The sequence below is a fragment of the Mauremys reevesii genome, linkage group 3 (assembly GCF_016161935.1).
Source record: "Mauremys reevesii isolate NIE-2019 linkage group 3, ASM1616193v1, whole genome shotgun sequence".
Taxonomy (NCBI): domain Eukaryota; kingdom Metazoa; phylum Chordata; order Testudines; family Geoemydidae; genus Mauremys; species Mauremys reevesii.
In genome coordinates, this window is record NC_052625.1 from 182,476,253 (window position 1) to 182,498,442 (window position 22,190).

The window sequence follows — 22,190 nt, forward strand, 5'->3', positions numbered from 1 at the left end:
GAATAAAAATGCTATGCTGAATTGGGACCTGGGGGGCCTGATCCTGTGAGGCAATTAACACTGCTTGGAGGATTCTGAATGCCTTCAACCCACTAAACATCAATGGGAGCTGAGGCCACTGAGCACCTCCGTGGTGATGCTGAGAAATTTACAATCTAATAATTTATGCAAGGAATTCAGACTGTGTCCGCTCATGGGAAAATCCAAAACCGGACTGGGATTTCCTCAAGTCTGCTAAATTGTGTGTGTGTGTGTGTGTGTGTACCCGCTCCCCCATGGAGTGTCCTTCCCACAGAAAGCCTGAAGGGATTATGGTAGCTAGATAGCCCAATTAGCTGCCCAGGCTGCACCTGGAGAAGAAGGGGGGGGGCAGGGATTAATTAGATGAGGCTCAGCTGGACAGGAACAGGAGGTGTCTCTATAAAGCCCAGAAGCTGAGCACAGCCAGGGGCTGCAGGGAAGCAGTTTCTAGTCACTCTCTGGGTGAAGGGAGGTGTGTTTGGGGCTATGGAGGGAAGTACCCTACAGTTATTTCCTGGGAGGAGGGCATTTGGACTGGCAAATCCAGAGAGAGGGGAGAGCCAGAAAGGTAGGGAAGGTTCAGCAGAGAAACAGCAAGGCATAGTGTGGGCATTGGCTGCTGAGTAGAGGGCCCCTGAGCTGGAACCCAGAGGCAAGAGGGGGTCTAGGTTCTTTTACCATCCACTGAGGAAGTGGCACAGATCAGACAGTGGAGAGTGGACTGCCTGAGATAGTTTGCCCTGAAAGAGTTTGATTCCCCAGAAGGGGGGACCATAGAGACCTAGCCAGAGGCCCAGGTCATGAAAAAGAAGCTGCAGCTCTTGGAGCAAGAGGGGCCACAGTGTGAGAGAGAGGACAATGGGTGGAGGGACCTCCAGAGGAGGATGCAGGATGTGGAAGGAGCTAATCTCCAGAGCAGCCAAGAGAAGGTGCCCCTATCAGCGACTGGACCTCATGACAATATATATAAAATGTGTAGCTCACAGGCATTTGAAACTTAGTAGTGATTTGTCAGATAAGTCATCTGACTTCTGTTCCTTGTTTGGATGTGAATCTAAGCATATCTGTCTTAATTGTATTTAAGGTGGGGTTTCTAAAAATTCTAAATCTACTCCCGTTAGAGTTGCTAAGAATTACCATTGACTTCATTGGAAGCAGAGTTTTGGAAATCCTACCCTTAAAATACAACTTCTATGCACTTATGACCAGATCCTTAGCTGGGGTAAAATGTCACAGCACCCTAGAAATGAATGGCGCTATGACTATTTACAGCTGCTGAGGATCTTGATTTTAAGGCTTAATTTTTTCTTCTGTGCAGAACCTTGCAGGATTGGGCCCTGTACTCTAAACTGTTGTGTTGGAGAATCAGAGATTCTAACCAGATTCATGTTCTCTAACCATGGAAAATGTACGGAAATGCTTATTCGAAAGGTTCTTTTGAGACATAGTACCATTTTCTGTCCAGTTCCGCAGACAGGCTTTTAACTATTCCCATTAAAAAATCTATGCTGCCTTCAGATTTGTATATTAGCATTACTTACAAACACACATGCATACTGTCGTGTACCCTGTGCAATAATTTTAAACATGACTAACAGAACAAATAGAACATGGCTGAGTTGCATCGTTCCAGGGAAGAAAAAATGACCATTTTAATCCATTCAAAAATCCCTAGGTATAAATAAATAAATATTGATTCCTCTGCTAAGATCTCCGCAATAAAACCCCATAGAGTAAAACCAAGGGGTAAATTGCTCCAGAGGGTGTGTAATGAAATGTTACAAATTGTGGACTACAATAAAAAGCAAAAGGAGATAAATCTCGGAGGAATCCATTCTTCTTTCTGATCATATTCAACCTTAATAACACCACCTTAATAGGCTCAGACCTTTTTGCCAATTTCAGAAAAAGGCTGCTGGTGATCAATAACATTTCTTTAAAAAAAAAAAAGAGTGAGTGAAGGGACGGATGTTGGAGAATGGAGACGTGCTTTGATTCAGACAGCTGTTGAGTAATTGAACAATACTATATGAAATGAAGAGCTGATATAGCCGCCAATGTTTTTTGCTCTGTGTATTTCTCCTAAAAGATCTCATTTTCCATAACCCATTTTTATTTGAATCTTTAAGAATACATAGTCCTGCAGATTTAATAATCCACCCTTCCGAAGGATGAATTCCATTGAACAGCCCCCAGATCCTATATACAAGACATACCCTTCTTGTCAGAAGATTAAATCCTTTTCAGCATGGGGGAATTTTTAAGGATCCAGGACTGCTGAAATGGGCCTACTGTGACATTTAGTTCTATATATAAGAGGCATGAAAGGCCGCTGGACTGGGACCCAGAAGAGCTCTGCCACTGACCCACTGAATGAAGTAGGGCAAGTTGTTTTGCCTCTCTCTGGTTCTGTTGTCACAGCTCAAACCCATCTCTTCTTATGTGGAAAATTATTTCTCGGTAACTTGGGCTTTCTTTTCTTAATTGCTCCTATTTTACCACTGTTTTCACTATTATTGTATTTATATATAGCTCCTCACACAGAGGTCTGTTTAGCAGCCTGGTGTCCCCTTGTCTGTGAGCCCAGGAAGGCTGAGGGACAGGGCCGGCTCCAGACCCCAGCACGCCAAGCGCGCACTTGGGGCGGCATTTTGCCAGGAGGGCGGCAGGCAGCTCCGGCGGACCTTCCGCAGTCATGCCTGCAGGAGGGTTCGCTGGTCCCGCAGCTCCAGTGGACCTCCCGCAGGCGTGCCTGCAGATGCTCCCCCGGAGTCGCGGGACCAGCGCACCCTCCGCAGGCACGTCTGCAAGAGGTCTCCCGGAGCCGCGGGACTGGCGACCGGCAGCGCACCCCCTGCGGCGTGCCACCGTGCTTGGGGCGGCCAAATTCCTAGAGCCGCCCCTGCTGAGGGAGCTGGGAATAGAATTGGCTGGCCTAACCTTTCCCCACTCTCTTTGTCACTGCTGCATTCATAATGCTGACTTTTCATCCTCAGCCTGTGATTCTGGCTAAGGAGGATAGAAAGCATTGACCTAACTGAAATAATGTGTTTGAAGGTTTGTTGTTTCCAATTTAAAGGTAACCAAACACAACTTGGAGGAAATAGAGATATTCACTTGCTATGCAGGAAGAGTTGCAAGAGAAAATAGTAAGCAAGTGTTGGTGTCATTGGTGAGGGTGTTTTGATAATCACCTATTATGGTTTTCCAGTACAGTAACTGGGTCGTATCATACGGCTATAGCTCTCACACCAGAAGCTTTGGAAATGGGAAAGAAACTTGGAAAAGAGAAGGGAGTGCTGAGAAGTAAAGACATAGTGGTGGAAGGGAGGCAGGAACCCTTCAAACATACCCAGCTGCCAAGGAGCATCCAACAATATCATTTTATTTACCAAGGTGAAGGACATAAAATGGAAAGACTTAATACAGTTAAATGAACCACTGGCTTTCAGGATTAGACTTATTTAGCTGTAATTAAACCAATATTGAAAGTAGGATATTGTATGTGCGCTAAGCAAAGGTTTTTGTCTTGTTTTATTGGGAAATGGTGCTTTACTAACAACTTCATAGGGAAAAGCATGAAACACGAGATGGGAGAAGGAACACTGAGGCTGGCACCCCTGGTGGAAGGAAGTGATAAAGGAAAAGCAAAAGGATACCAGACTGGAGATCTAGATTGGGGCTAAATGACAGAGAGAGTTCAAAGCGAGCATAAGGACCTTAAAATTGATATGGACGTTGTAGTTAAGCAATTCATAAAGGAAGGTGATATGGTTCAAGTTAGTGACATACTTTGGGGGCAGCATTTTCCACAGACTTGGGCAAGGGGATGGGTGAGGGACAAGCTGAATGTCCAGAAGATCTAAGTAAAGATGCTTTCAGCAGTAGAAGGAGAGGTTGAGGGTGTGGATGGGAAACTTTTCATGTCCTTTGTGTGGAGTGATAGTACAGCACTATGCTAAGTGCTATCACAGGTGCTGCTAAGAACATGCAGCATAAGCATTTAGTATGTTGGCTAGGTGTGACGCAGCATGTCCACACCCCTGTAGTCCGAACTCCAGGGAGTGTAAATAACTGCATGCAGCATAGAGCTGTACTATCACTCCCCCACGTGGATGCCATTGGTGTGAATAAAAGGTTCATAGGTCTCATTAACATAGTCTTCTTCAAACAGGATTATATTAATGAAAAGTACCTTTTTAGTTTGTGCCTGCAGTGTCCACACAGGGGAGTTGCATTGCAGCATTTTACTGCACACTGCTATTTGCATCCCTGTAGTTCAAACTCCAGGCAGCGTGAACAAGTCCAGAGAGAGCTGCTGCTTGAGGTAAACTCAAACAGAGGTGCACCAAAAAGTGTGTAGGAGTGGAGATGCAAAAATGTTTATTCTGAAGGCAGTTTCATGCAGCAGACCTGGGGGTGATTGTCTTTTCTTAACACCTAATCAGATGCACTGAATTTACTTCTTAATAAATAACCTTTTCAGACCCTCTTATACATTTTATATTTTCAAGCTTGAGAGCAGCCTGAATATCTTTTGAGTTGGAAATTTGAAATGTCTCAAATTAGCCTGCAAAAGAGCAGTCTTGATATTTTTGGAAAATAAACAGCTTCAGATTGTTATGGAAACAAACCAGATGGGGCTACATTTTGAAACAACTCAGGTAAATAGGAGTTCAAATCATACCTTTTCACAGTTGGTATTTGCATTTCCAACAGCAACGAAATAGAGAGAGAAAATGTTTTAAATAGAGATGGGCTACACTGGCTAGACAAACATAAGTAAGCTCCTTCAGGTTCACGAAAGATTTCCATACCACCAGATGCACAAGGAATTCTTTTTTACAAGCTTTTCCCAGAAGTTCCATCTCTGAGAATAATTCTATTTTAATTTAATTTGCAAAACATTACGTGCTCTGGATTACACTGAACACTTCTATGAATCTACAGAACCGCTAGAAATAGTGCGAGCCTCCCCATATTTTGACGGTGTGTCGCAATTCTGACTGGGAGGAGCTGCCATTAGAAGTAATTCCATGTCTGTGGCTCATTCTCTTCTTGACCTTTCTGCTGAAACTGCCACTGGGGTGCTCATTAGAGCCAGCTGGAATAGTGTATTTTGTGATCTACTTTTAGGGCCTGACTCAGTGTGGATAAATAAAAGTCGATAGTAATCATGCATTTGGCTTCTACAGAAGTTAAATTCTATCTATAGTCTGCCACTAATTTCACATGCAATAGTCACTACTGAGAAGTCAATATTTTCCAGCAGATTATTGTTCTAAATTAAGTTTTTGAAGGATGTATAGAATTCTGATCTCCTCCTGCTGTAATCAGTGCAAATTGCCAATGTTTAACACCTTTGAAAATCTCGCAAATTGTGTCCAGTTGATAGAAACTGGCCTGGATTAGAATGCAACAGATATAGATTCTGTTCACATGTCCACAACTGGCCTGCCACATAACCTTGGGCAATTCACTTCACCTGCCCTTGTCACCATTTCTCAATCAGTGAAATAGGGATGATGATACTACCTATAAGTGTTTTGAGATCAATTGATGAAAACGCTATATTAGAGATAGATGGTATTGGTTTGTGGGTCCCTACATTAGAGATTTGATCAACTCAAGTTTTAAAATTTTGGTCTAAATGACTTAGTCAACGTCACACAACAAACAGACATAGAAATAGAACCCAAATATTCTGACTCTGAGGTCTCTGCTCTAACCAATGGCAGGGCAGGGTTGGGGGTCTGTGTGTGTCTCTTTCTCCCCGACCCTGAAGCCTTTCCAGCAATGTCCCTCAGCCAAGCAAGGTTGATCTTCATGGAGGATGGGATCTTCATTGTCAAATCAATATGTTGATATGTAGTATCTTACCCAGGACAAGATGGAGCTTTAAAACACACTCCTGCACACACTTTTCCACCTCAGAAGGCACTTCAAAGGAGATTTAGCAAGTGGACATGATTCACTTTAACCAAATACAATTGCGTGGGGCACCTGAGCTATAAACTACATGAATGTTGAGAGGCATTTACAAATAATATTTTCCAAGGCTAAGGAAAGATGCTTTTAGTGCAAAGGAACTGCTTTTCCACTTGATATAATGTATTTTTGTGCATAGCTATTCCTACACTGAACCATAAGTCAACAATATTTACTCACAATGGATGCATGAAACATTCTGTTCCTTATTGTTTAAGAGCTCTAACCATATTTTTATGCCCTATTTGTGTCTTGTTTAGTAGGCGCAAGGACTTTAGTAATTAATGGTATTGAAAGTGGCTGATGGATGATGACAGTATTTTGCTTCTGACAGTCAAGTATGATAGTTTTAGATCCCTTTTTAGTTCAGGGCTTTTCTCAACTAGGAATTTGTGCCAGTATAGTTAGTGTTACAATGCCCCTAAAATGGATGCAGTGTTATTGGTATAAAACACCTTTATACCAAATAGCTGTTCACACATGGGGAGGGGGATAACTATATTGGTATAAGGGCTTGTCTACACTTGCAGTGCTGCAGTGGCTCAGCTGTGCTGCTGTAGAGGTTAGTGAAGACACTACCTGTGCTGATGGGAGAGCATCTCCTGTTGGTGTAGTTAATCCACCTCTCTGAGAAGCAGTAACTATGACAATGGGAGACACACTTTCCTAGTGACATAGCACAGTTACATCGGGGGTTAGGTGGGCATAACTACATCTCTCAGGGCTGTGGATTTTCAACACCCCTGAGTGACGTAGTTCTACCGATATAATTTACTAGTGTAGACTAAGCCTAAGGCACCTTTACACCAGTATCACTACACCAACACAAGGGTTTGTAGCAGTAACACTACTGTAGTAAAAATAAATCACCTCCTACCCAAGATAGTTATGCTGGAAGGCCAAATGCTGTGGTCCTTAGCACCTGCTCTGTACCTTCAACTCCCATGGACTTCCATAGGAAATACAGGTAATCGACGCTACTCCAAATTTAACTTTTTAGTATAAAAACACAGAAAGGGCACTCAGCCTTAGAAAGACAGCACATGTGGCACAACGACAATCTTCCTACAGTGTAAGAATTCTCCTCCTTGCACTACCATGTAAGGGTTTCCCACATCACAGATCTGGGTACCTCATGCCTGGAGTATCTAGCTCTTGCACTGGAGGTGTAAGAGGAGCAAGAGGGCACCGATTGTTCTCATTTCCTCTTTCCTGCATCTTGGCCAGGAAGAGCTGGCTTCCCATATGACAAGAGGGCATTTTGCACCTCTTAAATGGATATCACACAAACTCCACCTGCCCCCATTGTAATAGGGTTACCCTGGGAAGTATTGTCCTTTGGAGAGATGATGCCTCCTAGTGTTCCTCCAGTTGTGAGGCACATATTTGTTGGTCTTTAATAAGGGCTGTATGCCAACAGCATGCTCAATCCCAAAATATGGACTAATGCACAAACTGCCGAAAAGCCACTCTAAACTCTCCAATCTGCAGTGTTAGCTAGAGAGAGAGGAACACTGTAAAACCTGTGTTCCATAGTTTCAGTTTCTCATTAAGCGCTGGCCAGGGCATAGAACAGCAATGTGTAATTGGTGGAAGAAGAAAAAAAATCTTACATTCCTGAAGTGGGGGTAAAAGTTGGGAGACTGAGTCACAAATCCACCTTTATTTGTACAATTTCAAAGCAGAATTATCGTCACTTATAATGTCTGAACATTTATGCCAGACAAAGAATAACAATGTCAATGCAACTACTGGGGCTTAGGGCAAAGCATGAAAATTAGTTATTCCATTTTGGGGCTCTTTCAATTATCATTCCAAGTACAATTTCTACCCTGTTCACCACAGGAGACAGTTACTCATTTTTTTTCAGTGTGCGGTTAAGTGGGCTCAATAGAAATAGTGGCAATACTTCAAGCAAGCACACACATCAAACAAGATGCTATCCTCATCCTTTGGAGAAACAGAGTGTGTATTAGAAGAACTATATTTGCTGTAGTTACTGGGAATCTAAGGATCATCCAGTGCAGATGGGGAAATATCACTCAAAACGGAGTAGATTTGCTTAACTCCCTTGGCACCAAGAAGCATAGTGCCTCTGTATAATATCCAACAATACTGTAGCCTGATTTGGGGTGGGTTAGTAGTGTTGATGTAATTTATCAACTTAATTTAATTTCATTTGATTAATTAATTTTAATTAATTAATATTAATAATGATTATTGGACATTAATTAGTATGGGTTTGGCTCGCCAATATGTTTGATCAGAAGATAAAGTTCATCCTGAATCAGGCTTCACAGACTTTATAAAAGGAACTTTGGGGTATATAACAGGAGCTTACACTGAGAGAGATATATATATGTGCTCTTTTCTCTAGGGATTTCTCTTGTTTTTCAAGGTCTGTTTCCATTTTTTTCTTTTTCTTAGCCATAAAATGCATGACCCTGCCTCAGAAGATGGCTTTTTGTCATGCCCCAAACAATCTGAAAAGCTGCAAGATCTTGGTCTGGTTTCAAAATAGTCTATAAACTTAACCTTTCATTGATTTCCCAAATTCCTGATCTTTCAGTAATGAAGAATTAAACTGACACTTATGTGCTGCAAAGTCCTTAGAGCATCATATGATGTTTAAAATAAAACCACTGGCAATAATAGACCAATTTTTTTTGCTGGTAAACTGATTCAGCTTCCTGGAATTATGCTTACGCTCAATGGAGCAAAACCCGTTTACACAGTAGTGAATTTGTCTCAAATATGAGTTGTATATGTTATATATGGTGTTTCTAAGCTGCCCAGTGACATTTCAGGTCACATGAGTTTAGCCAGACCTTTCGTAACAACTTTCAATGCATTATGTCATCCCAGACATGCTTTATATTAATCAAGAGTACACCTACTTTGCTTATTCAAATTCAGCTTGTAGGCTCTATCTTCCAATAACCATGTATGAAGAGCTCACATTAACTTCAACTGGAGTTACTTATACCCTGTGAAAAGATACTACAACCCTGCATGTCTAATTTTACCTTCAGATGCAGGTGCAAAGTTCTATTGACAACAAAGGAGATGATGCTTTTGAGACAGAATTTAGTCCTGTAATTCTGCTTTATTAAAAAACATGTAGAATTCATTAGTGCCACCTAATCTGTGAGAGTATAAAACTACAAACAAAATTCTTGCAGATTTGCACAAAAACTGTACTAGGGTCTAATAAGGAAATAGATGGTGTTTCCCTGCATTTACAGGGGAGACCATTATTTCATTGTAGTTACGATTAAAAATAACATTGTGCATGGTGCTCCACATGCATAACAGGATGCATCCCTTGCCCCCAAGAGCCTCCAGTGTGAGAAAGACAAAGAGGGGGAAAAGTCCTTGAAAGAGAGGTTATGGGAAGTTATCGATGTGGAGAAGGTAGAAAGCATTTCCATGAGAGATTGATGTTAAAGAAGGATTTGGAGGTGAGAAGATGCTTTCTGAAGGAGAGGTGTTCAATAGCTTTTCTTCCTCAGCTCCATGGATGAGGAAACAATAAGTGAAAATGTTAAAGATGAGACTCTTTGGAGGGGTAAGATGTATCCAATATCTATTAGATGTTTTACAGCTTGTTACTTGTAGCTAAAGGTCCTGGGTTTTAAGCAGTGGTATTTCATCAGCCTTGTTAAGTAGCCACCATGTCATTTAGATCTCTGGAAAGGGATGGGCCTTTTGAATGTGACGAGGAGGTAGGTTAAGTATTAACGGAGGGTGGATTCATGCTAGCATATGGCCTAAAACTTTAGAGGGACATCAGTAGCCTGGGGTATTGGATCAGCAGAACTACAAGTTTACTTCTTATAGAACTGTTCGTACATGGGTGGATTTTGTCTCATCTAAAAATGGTTTGCCTGATGTTAAACCACTCTGGAATACCAGAAAGGAGATATGCAAGGGAGCAGTCTCAGCTGCTGTTGTCATAACTCCATTGAAGTCCGTCTTCTTTTTATGAGAATGCCAATGCAATTTAAAAGCATGTATAAAGATATAATACCCTGCACGTGTTAAACCAATCACTCCTCCACCCTAAGATATACACACTTGGCATATGCAGTGAATAAATATAACTTTGCTTTGCAGAATTCAATAAGTTGTACTTCCTTGGATGCTTTTCAGTCAAATGATTCCTGTAATTCAGAGGCTGAATGCAGCAGCACAAATTTTGAATTCATGTGGAAAATTACTCACCCTTTATTTATGGCTTCCAAATGCATTAAAATATCCTTGAAGAGGGAGAATGAAATATCAGCTTTAACTAGAGCTGTAGAACCTGTGGAAAACCTTAATGGCAAGCACAGTCACTCTTCCCAATAAATTTTAAAATTGTAGGGATGATTACCAATCCACCTGCCTCCCATCCAGACCTAAGCACAGTAACAAGATGATACTATAGGTATGTAGAATAGCCATTATGTACTCTACAAGAAACACAGGGACAATGTTCTCGCATCTCTACATGGGAGGAACATAAATCTAAATATTACACACAAAACACTATGTAAAAAGAACATTATTAAGATTGTAAAGTCAAGCACTTAGAAGTTAGGAAATGCTAGAATAAAGATTAGGCAGGCAATCTGAATTCATCCCCCCTTTGCGTGTAACATGTATTCCTTGTCTAATTAACATACTATTTTTCCCACAGTATCCTGCCTCATTCAGTGCACACTTAATGAGAAGCTATTCAATGTTTTCATAGAATCATAGAACTGGAAGGGACTGTGAGAGACCATGTAGTCCAGTCTCCTGCACTCAAGGCAGGACTAAGTATTATCTAGACCATCCCTGACAGGTGTTTATCCAATCTGCTCTTAAAAATCGCCAATGATGGAGATTACACAACCTCCCTAGGCAATTTATTCCAGTGCTTAACCACTCTGACAGTTAGGAAGTTGTTCCTAATGCCCAACCTACACTGCCCTTGCTGCAATTTAAGCCCATTGCTTCTTGTTCTATCCTCAGAGGTTTGGGTTTTTTTTTACTCATTGTTCAGTGTCCCCCAATGTCTTATTTACTACATACTATTCAAACTTTTCTCTGAAGACAGAATTATTTTTCTCATGGACTTTTCTAAAGCTCATACTATCATCTGAGTGCTTCACAAACATTAATTAATCTTCATAACCCCCAGAGGCACAGAGAAAATGCAAGTAAAAAGACCTGATTTTTCAGAGTATTTACATTATACAGCATTTTATATGTTCAAAACCCAGCTCCCATTGACTTCAGTTGCAGCTGTGAGGGCTCAGCAATTCTACAAATCAGACCACAGGGCCTCAAGTCAGGATCCCAGAAAATGAAGAACACACAGTTAGGGAACGCCTGTGAAAAGTTTTGGTTTAAGTGACTTGCCCAGTATCACATAGGAACTGTAGGAGAAGCAAGGATAGATTCCAGTTCTGAGGGGCAACATTCAATTGTCTTAACTGTGGAAACCATTCATTTCCTTCCGCCGATCCCCTGTCTCATTCACTATACACTTTGCAAGGGAGGTGCTGTGGTCTAGTAGATAGAGCATTGGCCTTAGGAGTCAGATGGGCTGGGTTCTAGTCTTGACTATATCACTGGCCTGCTGGGTGACCTTGAACAAGTTCTTTCCCCTGCCTGTGCTTCCATTGTCCCATCTGTAAAACAGGGATGATGATACTGATCTCATCTGAGATGTACAGGTAGCAAGAGCTACCTTCATTCCAGATTCTGCAAGAAATGAAGCATCGGTCTCTAGTTCTCCCTGATTCAGAGGGAGTGTCCTAATCTCTAAAACACTATCTATTCACAAAAAATTTCAAAAGGTGTTGGGGTGTTCCACTGTGGGATGAAAACAAATGCCAATACGTCAATTTCTTTCATGAAATGAAATTCATGTTATCTGCCAAGCCCTACTCTATCAAAATAATAATAGACTACACTAGTGTCCATGTTAAATATGGATCCAGGTCCTGTCATGGGATAACAACCTGTGATCTTCAGGTGCAGTAGCAAGAGTGCTACCACATGAGTAAATTTAGAGATTTCTCATCAGATTTTTTTTCAGAGCTCCTTAATTCCTATACTTTATATCCATTGGAGTCTACAAAGATGATTTTGAAATATGGAATAGGCTCACTATCTGTTATGAGGATTATAGGCCCATTCACTCTAACCAGAGAACCTGAAGGGTAAATGGCAATAATCTAACAAACTATGAGTGGTGCATACACCAGGCTTTGAAATTCTTGCAAGTAAATTGTTGCACCTTGAGCTATTATCATGTTAGATCTTTCAAGATGGACAGGATTGGGCTGCATCAGTACTTGGATCAACTCTGAGGAATAAAATGCACAACATGGTGTTGGTAATTCTACAAGTGGCACACATCCGCGTTGGACCTGATCCATTGCCCTAGTGTGAGTTAACAGTACTCTGTTGTTGAAAGTACAGTCTTTTTATGTTTTAAGACTAAAGTACTGAATATTTGTGGTCATTAAAGTTCCGGTAACATTTTTTATAAGATATCCGGTGATTGATATATAATCATGGGGTTCTGCTCGAATTTGAGCATTTGTAAATTAGATGTAAAATTTGCAGTTTTCCATCCATGAACCTTTACATTCATTGTCATTACTTTTATATTTAGACTCTTGCAAAATTGTCTACCTAAATTTCCCATGCAATTCTGTTTGGATCTGCTATTTCTTCAGTTGCTCTCCTAAACTTTTGGATAGTACCGTATTGTCCTCTGCTCTTTAAAGATTGCTCCGTTCTGGTGATAAATGTAGTGGCCCTACATAGTTTCCATATAAATTGGTTAAATAGAAACTAAAGTTGTAGTATCCTGCGGGACCATTTGAGATGAAAAATACTATGTAATTGTACGCTATTTTGTCAAATTGATTGCCTGGTCTTAAAAATACAAGAGACTTTTTTTTTCTTGACAATCATTGAGAAAAAAGAATGTATGAATTGAAAAGGGATATTAATAAGGGCACTTAAATACAACTTACTATAGGAAAGTGTCAATCAAAATGAGGCAATAAAGAAAGATTAAAGTAACAATTATGCTGTTTAGACTGTATTCCACACCTACTCTGATGGAAACAACTGGGCATTTGCTCCACCACGATACTTGCACAAATATAATTTGTGGTTCTCTTAGCCCTTCCCCCATTTAAGCGTGCAATCCCTTGTATACTGATAGGCACTAGTAGCCACCAATGAGTCCTGTCAAAAACCAAGTCACTAATACCCTGTGTTATTACAGTTCTTAGATGTCAGGTTTATTAGGTTTATATTTGTGGTTCCTAACTGAGCTTGTCATTGTGAGTACACCAACGTATGGCAGATTCACATATAATCTATTAAACTTGTGATGCTTACCTTTTTGTATCTGAATACACAATTATAGTATTTGAAGCCTGTAAAAGACAGCAAGAAAAGAGCAATAACAATACATGCACGGCTATGTTGTATGTAGATTGCTACTGAGGACTCTGGTTGGTATGTTCTGCCAAGTTGCTTCTCGGGAAGTACATGTTCGTTGTGGAAGCTTCTAAAATGCACATGAAGTGGGGATCGACTTTAAGTCTCTTGCCTTTTAAGCATTCACAACTAAATCACCCACTGATGCAAACTTAAAAGAAAACATCTCTCCAATCTGTGATTTTTTTTTAATCCACTGTCAGTTTTACTGAGGAAACTTTGAAATGCCATCACTAAAGCAGCAACTTCAAAGAAATGTTGGTTGCTTAGAATGATATGCCTTTAAAAGTGCTATTAGAAATAAATGCTAAGCTCTTCAGAATTGCATTCAGGAAGAATTTGTGCAGCCAAGTTCTATGTTTGTGTATACAACAGCAGTAACTGAGCATGCAAATTAAACATGCATGCAGTTTAGAAGATTTGGGCTCTCAAGTATGGCAGCTTTGGTTTCACATTGTAGCAATATTCACTATCCGCTTTTCTCTTTTTCTATGGTGTCATTTTTTTCACCTTAATGGCACAACCTGTTCATTTTTTAAATTCACCTCCTTCCTTGCTCATACTTTTGTGTGTCAAAGCCTTGCTAAAGCTTTAACCAAATACCTCAGAAACAGTATGGAGGACAGCCCACTCAGAACATTTAATGTTTCATACTATAATTAAGCAGCATTTGTTGTATAATCTGTGCTGAAGGGCTTCACCAGCAGTATTACATGTAGCACCTGAGCATTTACAAAAAAAAATATCAATGAATCTGGGAAAAATGAGGTTTTAAATGACATGAAACTGTAAAGGCAAAATCTGTCTTGGTCTCTTAGGTTTCATTTTTCTTCAGTGTAGGGATCAAGTGAAGCATACCATGCAAAAGGTCATCATTAGACCTCGAGGACTGTAGATTAGACTGAAGGATGGTACATTTCTGTTGCTTGCATGGTGTTTACTTTGAGTGACATTTTGTTTCAGTCATGGCCTCTTGTAGACTAGAATCATAAGGATTCTCATAGAGCACTTGGAGAGACTGAAATACCTACTGGAAATGAACAACAAATGGATCCAAAGCTTCTGTTGTACAAAAGAACTATCTTTCAATTTCCTGCTTGAATAAAGCTCATCAGGGGAAGGAAAACACAGCAAAAACACACCACACAGGCCAGTTCTGAACTCCTTAAAAAGGCAAGCCTCATGCTGGTTTCAGTTAGAGGTTCTGCAGGGGTAAGGATTGAGTATTAGATTAAGTGATCAAGTTTTGTCCAACATAGACGAAAAGTCCAAAATTCAAAACTAGGACTAAATGGAAGAGTGTATTAAGTGATCATCTGCAACAGTTATAGAGGGGTCAGCTCCTAAAATTATGTAAATCTGCACTACTCCATTGAAGACAGAGCACCAGCAGTGCTCCATTTGCACCAGCCAAGGATCTGACCCGGAATACAAGATAACATGCATTGTTTCATCCCCATTATTTTCCACACATCATTTCAGTTTCTGATCTCTCTTGGGGATTTTAGAGGCCAATATAGCATTTTACCTCTTGAAATCTTGCCAACTAGTAGGTTGAACACCCGGTCAAAAAGGGACCCTGACGGCTCCGGTCAGCATCACCAACCAAGCCACTAAAAGTCCAGTTGATGGTACTGCAAGGCTAACGCAGCTTAGTCTCTACCTGTCCTGGCACCGCACTGCACCCCAGAAACGGCCAGCAGATCCGGCTCATAGACCGGGGCGGGGAGGCAGGAGGCTCTGCGCGCTGCTCTCACCTGCAGGCACCCCCAACCACCACAGTGCAGAGCCGGTGCTCAAGGTGACAGCAGCACACAGAGCCTCCTGGCCCTCCCACCTAGCAGCTGAACCTGTTAGCTGCTTCTGGGGTGTAGCGTGGTGCCATGACAAGCAGGGAGCCTGCCTTAGCCCTGCTGCACTGCTGATCAGGAGCCGCCTGAGGTAAGCCCATGCCCCAACTCCCTGCCCAAGCACTGAGCCCTCCCAAACCCAGAGCCCTCTCCTGCACTCCAACCCCAAGTCCAGAGACCCCTCCAACACCCTGAACCCCTCATCCCTGGCCCCACCCCAGAGTCCTCACCCCCTCCTGCACCTCAACCACCTGCCTCAACCCACAGCCCCCTCCCACACTCCAAATCCCTCAGCCCCACCCCCTAACCTGTAGCTCCCTCCCGCATCCCAAACCCCTCATCCCTGGCCCCACCCCAGAGCCAGCACCCCCAGCTCAGAGCACTCACCACCTCCCACACCCCAACCCCCTGCAACTCCCTCCTGCACTCCAAATCCCTTGGCCCCACCCCACAGCCTGGAGCCCACACCCCCAGTTAGAGCCCTCACCCTCTCCCACACCCCAACCCCAGCCCAGTGAAAGTAAGTGAGGGTGAGGGAGAGCAAGCCTCTGAGGGAGGGGGAATGTAGTGAGAGGGGAAGGGCCTCAGTGCAGAGGGTGGACTAGGGTACAAAATTACTCAAGATAGTTACATCCCAGGCAGACTGCAAAGAACTACAAAAGGATCTCTTAAAACTGGGTGACTGGGCAACAAAATGGCAGATAAAATTCAATGTTGATAAATGCAAAGAAATGCACACTGGAAAACAATCCCAACTATACATATAAAATGATGGGGTCTAAAATAGCTGTTACCACTCAAGAAAGAGATCTTGGAGTCATTGTGGATAGTTCTCTGAAAACATCCACTCAATCTGCAGTGGCAATCAAAAAAGTGAACATAACATTGGGAATCATTAAGAAAGGGATAGATAAAACAGAAAATATCATATTGCTTATATATAAATCCATGGTACACCCACTTCTTGAATACTGCATGCAGACGTGGTCGCCCCAACTCCAAAAAGATATTTTGGAATTGGAAAAGGTTCAGAAAAGGGCAACAAAATGATTAGGAGTATGAAACAGCTGCCATACGAGGAAAGATTAATAAGATGGAATTTTGAGCTTGGAAAAAAAAACTAAGGCAAGATATGATAGCAGTCTATAAAATCATGACTGGTGTGGAGGAAGTAAATAAGGAAGTGTTATTTACTCCTCATAACACAAGAACTAGGGGGCCACCAAACCAAATTAATAGGCAGCAGGGTTAAAACAAAGAAAATAAATTATTTTTTCACACAACGCACAGTCAACCTGTGGAACTCCTTGCCAGAGGATTTTGTGAAGGCCAAGACTATAACAGGGTTAAAAAAAGAACTAGATAAATTCATGAAGTATAGCTCCATCAATGGCTATTAGCCAGGATGGGCAGGGATGGTGTCCCCAGCCTCTGTTTGCCAGAAGCTGTGAATGGGTGACAAGGAATGGATCACTTGATGATTACCTGTTCTGTTCATTACCTCTAGGGCACCTAGCATTGGCCACAGTTGGAAGACAAGATACTGGCCTAGATGGACCTTTGGTGTGACCCAGTATGGCCATTCTTATGTTCTTAGGGTGTTTGGTTTTGTGCGATTAGAAAGTTGGCACCCCCACCAACTGGACAGGATTTGCATTCACTGCTAATTGGGGAAGCTTTGAAAATGGGACTTTTGAAAAGTTTACTGTGTGTATGCTGATATTTTCAACGTCCAACTCAGAGGCCGCAATCTGTCCTGAAAGACAGTCATTTAAGTTTTTTGTATGATGGCAGTCATGCATGGACTTCAACATTTTTCTCACAAACATATTAAACTTTGTGCAAACAAAATAAGGGAAAAAGAACAATTATTAAACAAACAGATTGTTTCTTTGTCTTTAGTCTACAGATTTAATAAAGTCCAACATTTTCCCCTCTCTGACAGCCAAATCTGAAGTTATCCGTTCTTTATAAACATGAAGATAAGTGCTTTAAGCAAGCGAATACTTATTTCTTACTGAGTAATTCTTAAACTGAAGCACACTTTATTTGAAAACTTATGAATTTCCCTTAAGAATGCATATTATCTTTATTCACATAAAGATGATGGGAAGGATTGCACCCTCAGCAAGTTTGCATATGACACTAAGCTGGGGGGGAGAGGTAGATAAGCTGGAGAGCAAGGATAGGGTCCAGAATGACCTAGACAAATTGGAGGATTGGGCCAAAAGCAATCTGATGAGATTCAACAAGGACAAGTACAGAGTCCTGCATTTAGGACGAAAGAATCCTATGCACTGTTACAGGCTGGGGACCGACTGGCTAAGTAGCAGTTCTGCAATAAAGGACCTGGGGATTACAGTGGACGAAAAGCTGGATGAGAGTCAACAGTGTGCCCTTGTTGCCAAGAAGCCTAACAGCATATTGGGCTGTATTAGTAGAAGCATTGCCAACAGATCGAGGGAAGTGATTATTCCCCTCTATTCAGCACTAGTAAGGCCCCATCTTGAGTACCGTGTCCAGTTTTGGGCCCCCCACTACAGAAAGGATGTGGAAAAACTGAAGAGAGTCCAGCGGATGGCATCGCAAATGATTAGGGGTCTGGGGCACATGACTTAAGGGGAGAGGCTGAGGGAACTGGGCTTATTTAGGAAAGAATGATGGGGTATTTGATAGCAGCCTTCAACTATCTGAAGCGGGTTTCCAAAGAGGATGGAGCTAGGCTATTCTCAGTGGTGGCAGATGACAGAACAAGAAGCAATGGGCTCAAGTTGCAGTGGGAGAGGTCTAGGTTGGATATTAGAAAAAAAACCATTTCACTAGGAGGGTGGTGAAGCACTGGAATGGGTTACCTAGGGAGATGGTGGAATCTCCATACTTAGAGGTTTTTAAGGCCTGGCTTGACAAAGCCCTGGTTGGGATGATTTAGTTGGGGTTGGTCCTGCTTTGAGCAGGGGGTTGAACTAGATGACCTCCTGAGGTCTCTTCCAACCCTAATCTTCTATGATTCTATAAAATACATACTTAAAATGAACATAGATTTAGGTTGATTTTTAGCAAAGAACTCTCTTGCATTCAAAATTTGAGAATACTAAATACATGGGATTCTGTGTTAGATGATTTAATTCTGATCAGAGCTCTGAATTCTTCTTGATCTACCTCCTTGGTGTACATCAGCAGGCTGCCCACTTATCACAATGTCTTCAAGGCTTTGTTAAACTGTGACCTAGCTGAAAGAGGATTGATCAACCGAGGACCTTAGCTGAGATTCCACCCTAGGATGTAGGACAACAACAGAAAAGGTTGAATCCCCTGGGTTTATTGGAAAGAAATATATACTGGGCACTTCATACGATCCCACACCATTGGATGGTATAGCTGTGGAAATGCCTTTCTAGGGGAGTTCATAGGGACAGATCAAAGTAACTTGAAAAGTATAACTGAGGGATCCTGGAAAGAAAGGATTGAGGGAAAAGGGGAAGGACGACCCCTGATACCAGAAGGTGGCTTGTAATATGCTGCCTGTCATGGGGTGCATAGGCTGGCCTAGTGATTAAAGAGCATTGATGCAGCAATCACCAGACAGCTCAGACTGGCAGCCTCACAGCAACTGAGAGAATAAAGAGCTGAGATGCAGAAGAGTGGGGTGGCTGCCAGAAGAGCAAGCAGGTGAGAAGCTGACCAGATCTACAGGGTGGAGAAGACTACACAACTGAGGAAGGAGTTCAGGGCACAGCAGGAGAGTTTGATGAGGTTTTGATTCAGCCTGCCTGGTTTATAGGGCCCTGACCTGGAACCCAGTGACATGCGTGGGCCTGGGGTCCCCTGCTGCTACCTCAGATTTAAAAACCAAAGGGGTTTTTAGACTCCCTGAGGACCAGGATGAACTAACCCTGCCAAGTATAAAGGGAAACCTGTATGCCCCAGTGGCACTGCAACTAACACCCTTTCTAGCCCCAGTGGAACCACAGGGATTCAGGCAAGAGGAGCTGACTCACTGCCCTGCCAGACTGGACTCTGTGGATTTTGGTAAGCTCAGAGAGCTGATAGGTAAGGTCCCATGGGAATCAAGACTGAGGGGAAAAACAACTGAGGAGAGTTGGCAGTTTTTCAAAGGGACACTATTAAGGGCCCAAAAGCAAGCTATTCCGCTGGGTAGGAAAGATAGAAAATGCGGTGAAAGACCACCTTGGCTTAACCACGCGATCTTGCATGATCTAAAAAATAAAAAGGAGTCATATAAAAAATGGAAACTAGGACAAATTACAAAGGATGAATATAGGCAAACAACACAGGAATGCAGGGACAAGATTAGAAAGGCAAAGGCACAAAATGAGGTCAAACTAGCTACAGGAATAAAGGGAAACAAGATGACTTTTTATCAATACATTAGAAGCAAGAGGAAGACCAAGGATAGGGTAGGCCCCCATGCTCAGTGAGGAGGGAGAAACAGTAACAGGAAACTTGGAAATGGCAGAGATGCTTAATGACTTCTTTGTTTTGGTTTTCACCGAGAAGTCTGAAGGAATGCCTAACATAGTGAATGCTAATGGGAAGGGGATAGGATTAGAAGATAAAATTTAAAAAGAACAAGTTAAAAATCACTTAGAAAAGTTAGATGCCTGCAAGTCACCAGGGCCTGATTAAATGCATCCTAGAATACTCAAGGAACTAATAGAGGAGGTATCTGAGCCTCTAGCTATTAACTTTGGAAAATCATGGGAGACGAGAGAGATTCCAGAAGACTGGAAAAGGGCAAATATAGTGCCCATCTATAAAAAGGGAAATAAAAACAACCCAGGAAACTACAGACCAGTTAGTTTAATTTCTATGCCAGGCAGTGGCAGATTAATGATTTTGCCGCCCCTACGCCCTGAAATAATTGTCGCCCTGCCCGCCACGACTCCACCCTTTCCCCGCTCCAATTCCAACCCCTTCCCCAAAGTCCCGCCCCAACTCCACCCCCTCCCTGCCCCTATTGGATCCCTTCCCCAAATCCCTGCCCCGGCCCCACCTCTTCCCCCAGCGTGCTGCATTCTCCCTCCTTCCCCCTCTCTCCCTTCCGCACGAAACAGCTGTTTCGCAGCGCAAGCGCTGGGAGGGAGGGGAGAGAAACAGGATGCAGCCGTATGCTTGCAGAGGAGGCAAGCTGGAGCAGGGAAGCTTCTCCATTGGTGCTCAAATTTGCTGCCCCTTCAAATTTGCTGCCCTAGGCCTAGGTCTTGTCAGCCTAGGCAATAATACGCCGCTGGTGCCAGGGAAGATAATGGAGCAAGTAATTAAGGAAATAATCTGCAAACACTTGGAAGGTGGTAAGGTGATAGGGAATAGCCAGCATGGATTTGTAAAGAACAAATCATGTCAAACCAATCTGATAGCTTTCTTTGATAGGATAATGAGTATTGTGGATAAGGGAGAAGCAGTGGATGTGGTATACCTAGATTTTAGTAAGGCATTTGATACGGTCTCGCATGATATTCTTATCGATAAACTAGGCAAATACAATTTAGATGGGGCTACTATAAGGTGGGTGCATAACTGGCTGGATAACCGTACTCAGAGAGTAGTTATTATGGTTCCCAATCCTGCTAGAAAGGTATAACAAGTGGGGTTCTGCAGGGGTCTGTTTTGGGACTAGCTTTGTTCAATATCTTCATCAATGACTTAGGTATTGGCATAGAAAGTACGCTTATTAAGTTTGCAGATTATACCAAACTTGGAGGGATTGCAACTGCTTTGGAGGACAGGGTCATAATTCAAAATGATCTGGACAAATTAGAGAAATGGTCTGAGGTAAACAGGATGAAGTTTAACAAAGACAAATGCAAAGTGCTCCACTTAGGAAGGAAAAATTAGTTTCACACATACAAAATGGGAAGAGACTGTCTAGGAAGGAGTATGGCAGAAAGGGATCTAGGGGTTATAGTGGACCACAACCTAAATATGAGTCAACAGTGTGATGCTGATGCAAAAAAAAAAAAGCAAACATGATTCTGGGATGCATTAACAGGTGTGTTGTGAGCAAGACACGAGAAGTCATTCTTCCGCTCTACTCTGTGCTGGTTAGGCCTCGACTGGAGTATTGTGTTCAGTTCTGGGCACCGCATTTCAAGAAAGATGTGGAGAAATTGGAGAGGGTCCAGAGAAGAGCAACAAGAATGATTAAAGGTCTAGAGAACATGACCTATGAAGGAAGGCTGAAAGAATTGGGTTTGTTTAGTTTGGAAAAGAGAAGACTGAGAGGGGACATGATAGCAGTTTTCAGGTATCTTAAAGGGTGTCATAAGGAGGAGGGAGAAAACTTGTTCACCTTAGTCTCTAAGGATAGAACAAGAAGCAATGGGCTTAAACTGCAGCAAGGGCAGTGTAGGTTGGACATTAGGAACAACTTCCTAACTGTCAGGGTGGTTAAACACTGGAATAAATTGCCTAGGGAGGCTGTGGAATCTCCATCTCTGGAGATATTTAAGAGTAGGTTAGATAAATGTCTATCAGGGATGGTCTAGACAGTATTTGGTCCTGCCATGAGGGCAGGGGACTGGACTTGATGACCTCTCCAAGTCCCTTCCAGTCCTAGAATCTATTAATCTATGAATCTGAACAGAAGGGGGTCCTGTTGCATTAGCACACCCACTCACACTACCCCACCAAAAAGGCATGGAAGAAAAAGGGAAACCAAGGGATTTGGTAATATGGATGATATGACATGACTTGCACCCTGCAATGGGATGACTAGTGGTGATCTAGATAAACTTTTGCACAGTTTAAGGCTAGATGTGTCACCCAGACTTTCTTTTGCTATAATCTTTCTTTCTTAGTACAAGTGATTTTAAATGG

At 42.3% G+C, this 22,190-nt stretch overlaps 1 long non-coding RNA gene across 1 annotated transcript in view; it reads left to right on the forward strand.

Moving 5' to 3' along the window:
* Positions 1–462: 462 nt before the first annotated feature.
* Positions 463–22,190, forward strand: part of LOC120401712 — a 28,027-nt gene continuing 6,299 nt past the window's right edge. The window contains exon 1 of the long non-coding RNA XR_005596674.1: positions 463–589. This is a non-coding gene — a long non-coding RNA (uncharacterized LOC120401712). The remainder of the gene's footprint in view (positions 590–22,190) is intronic.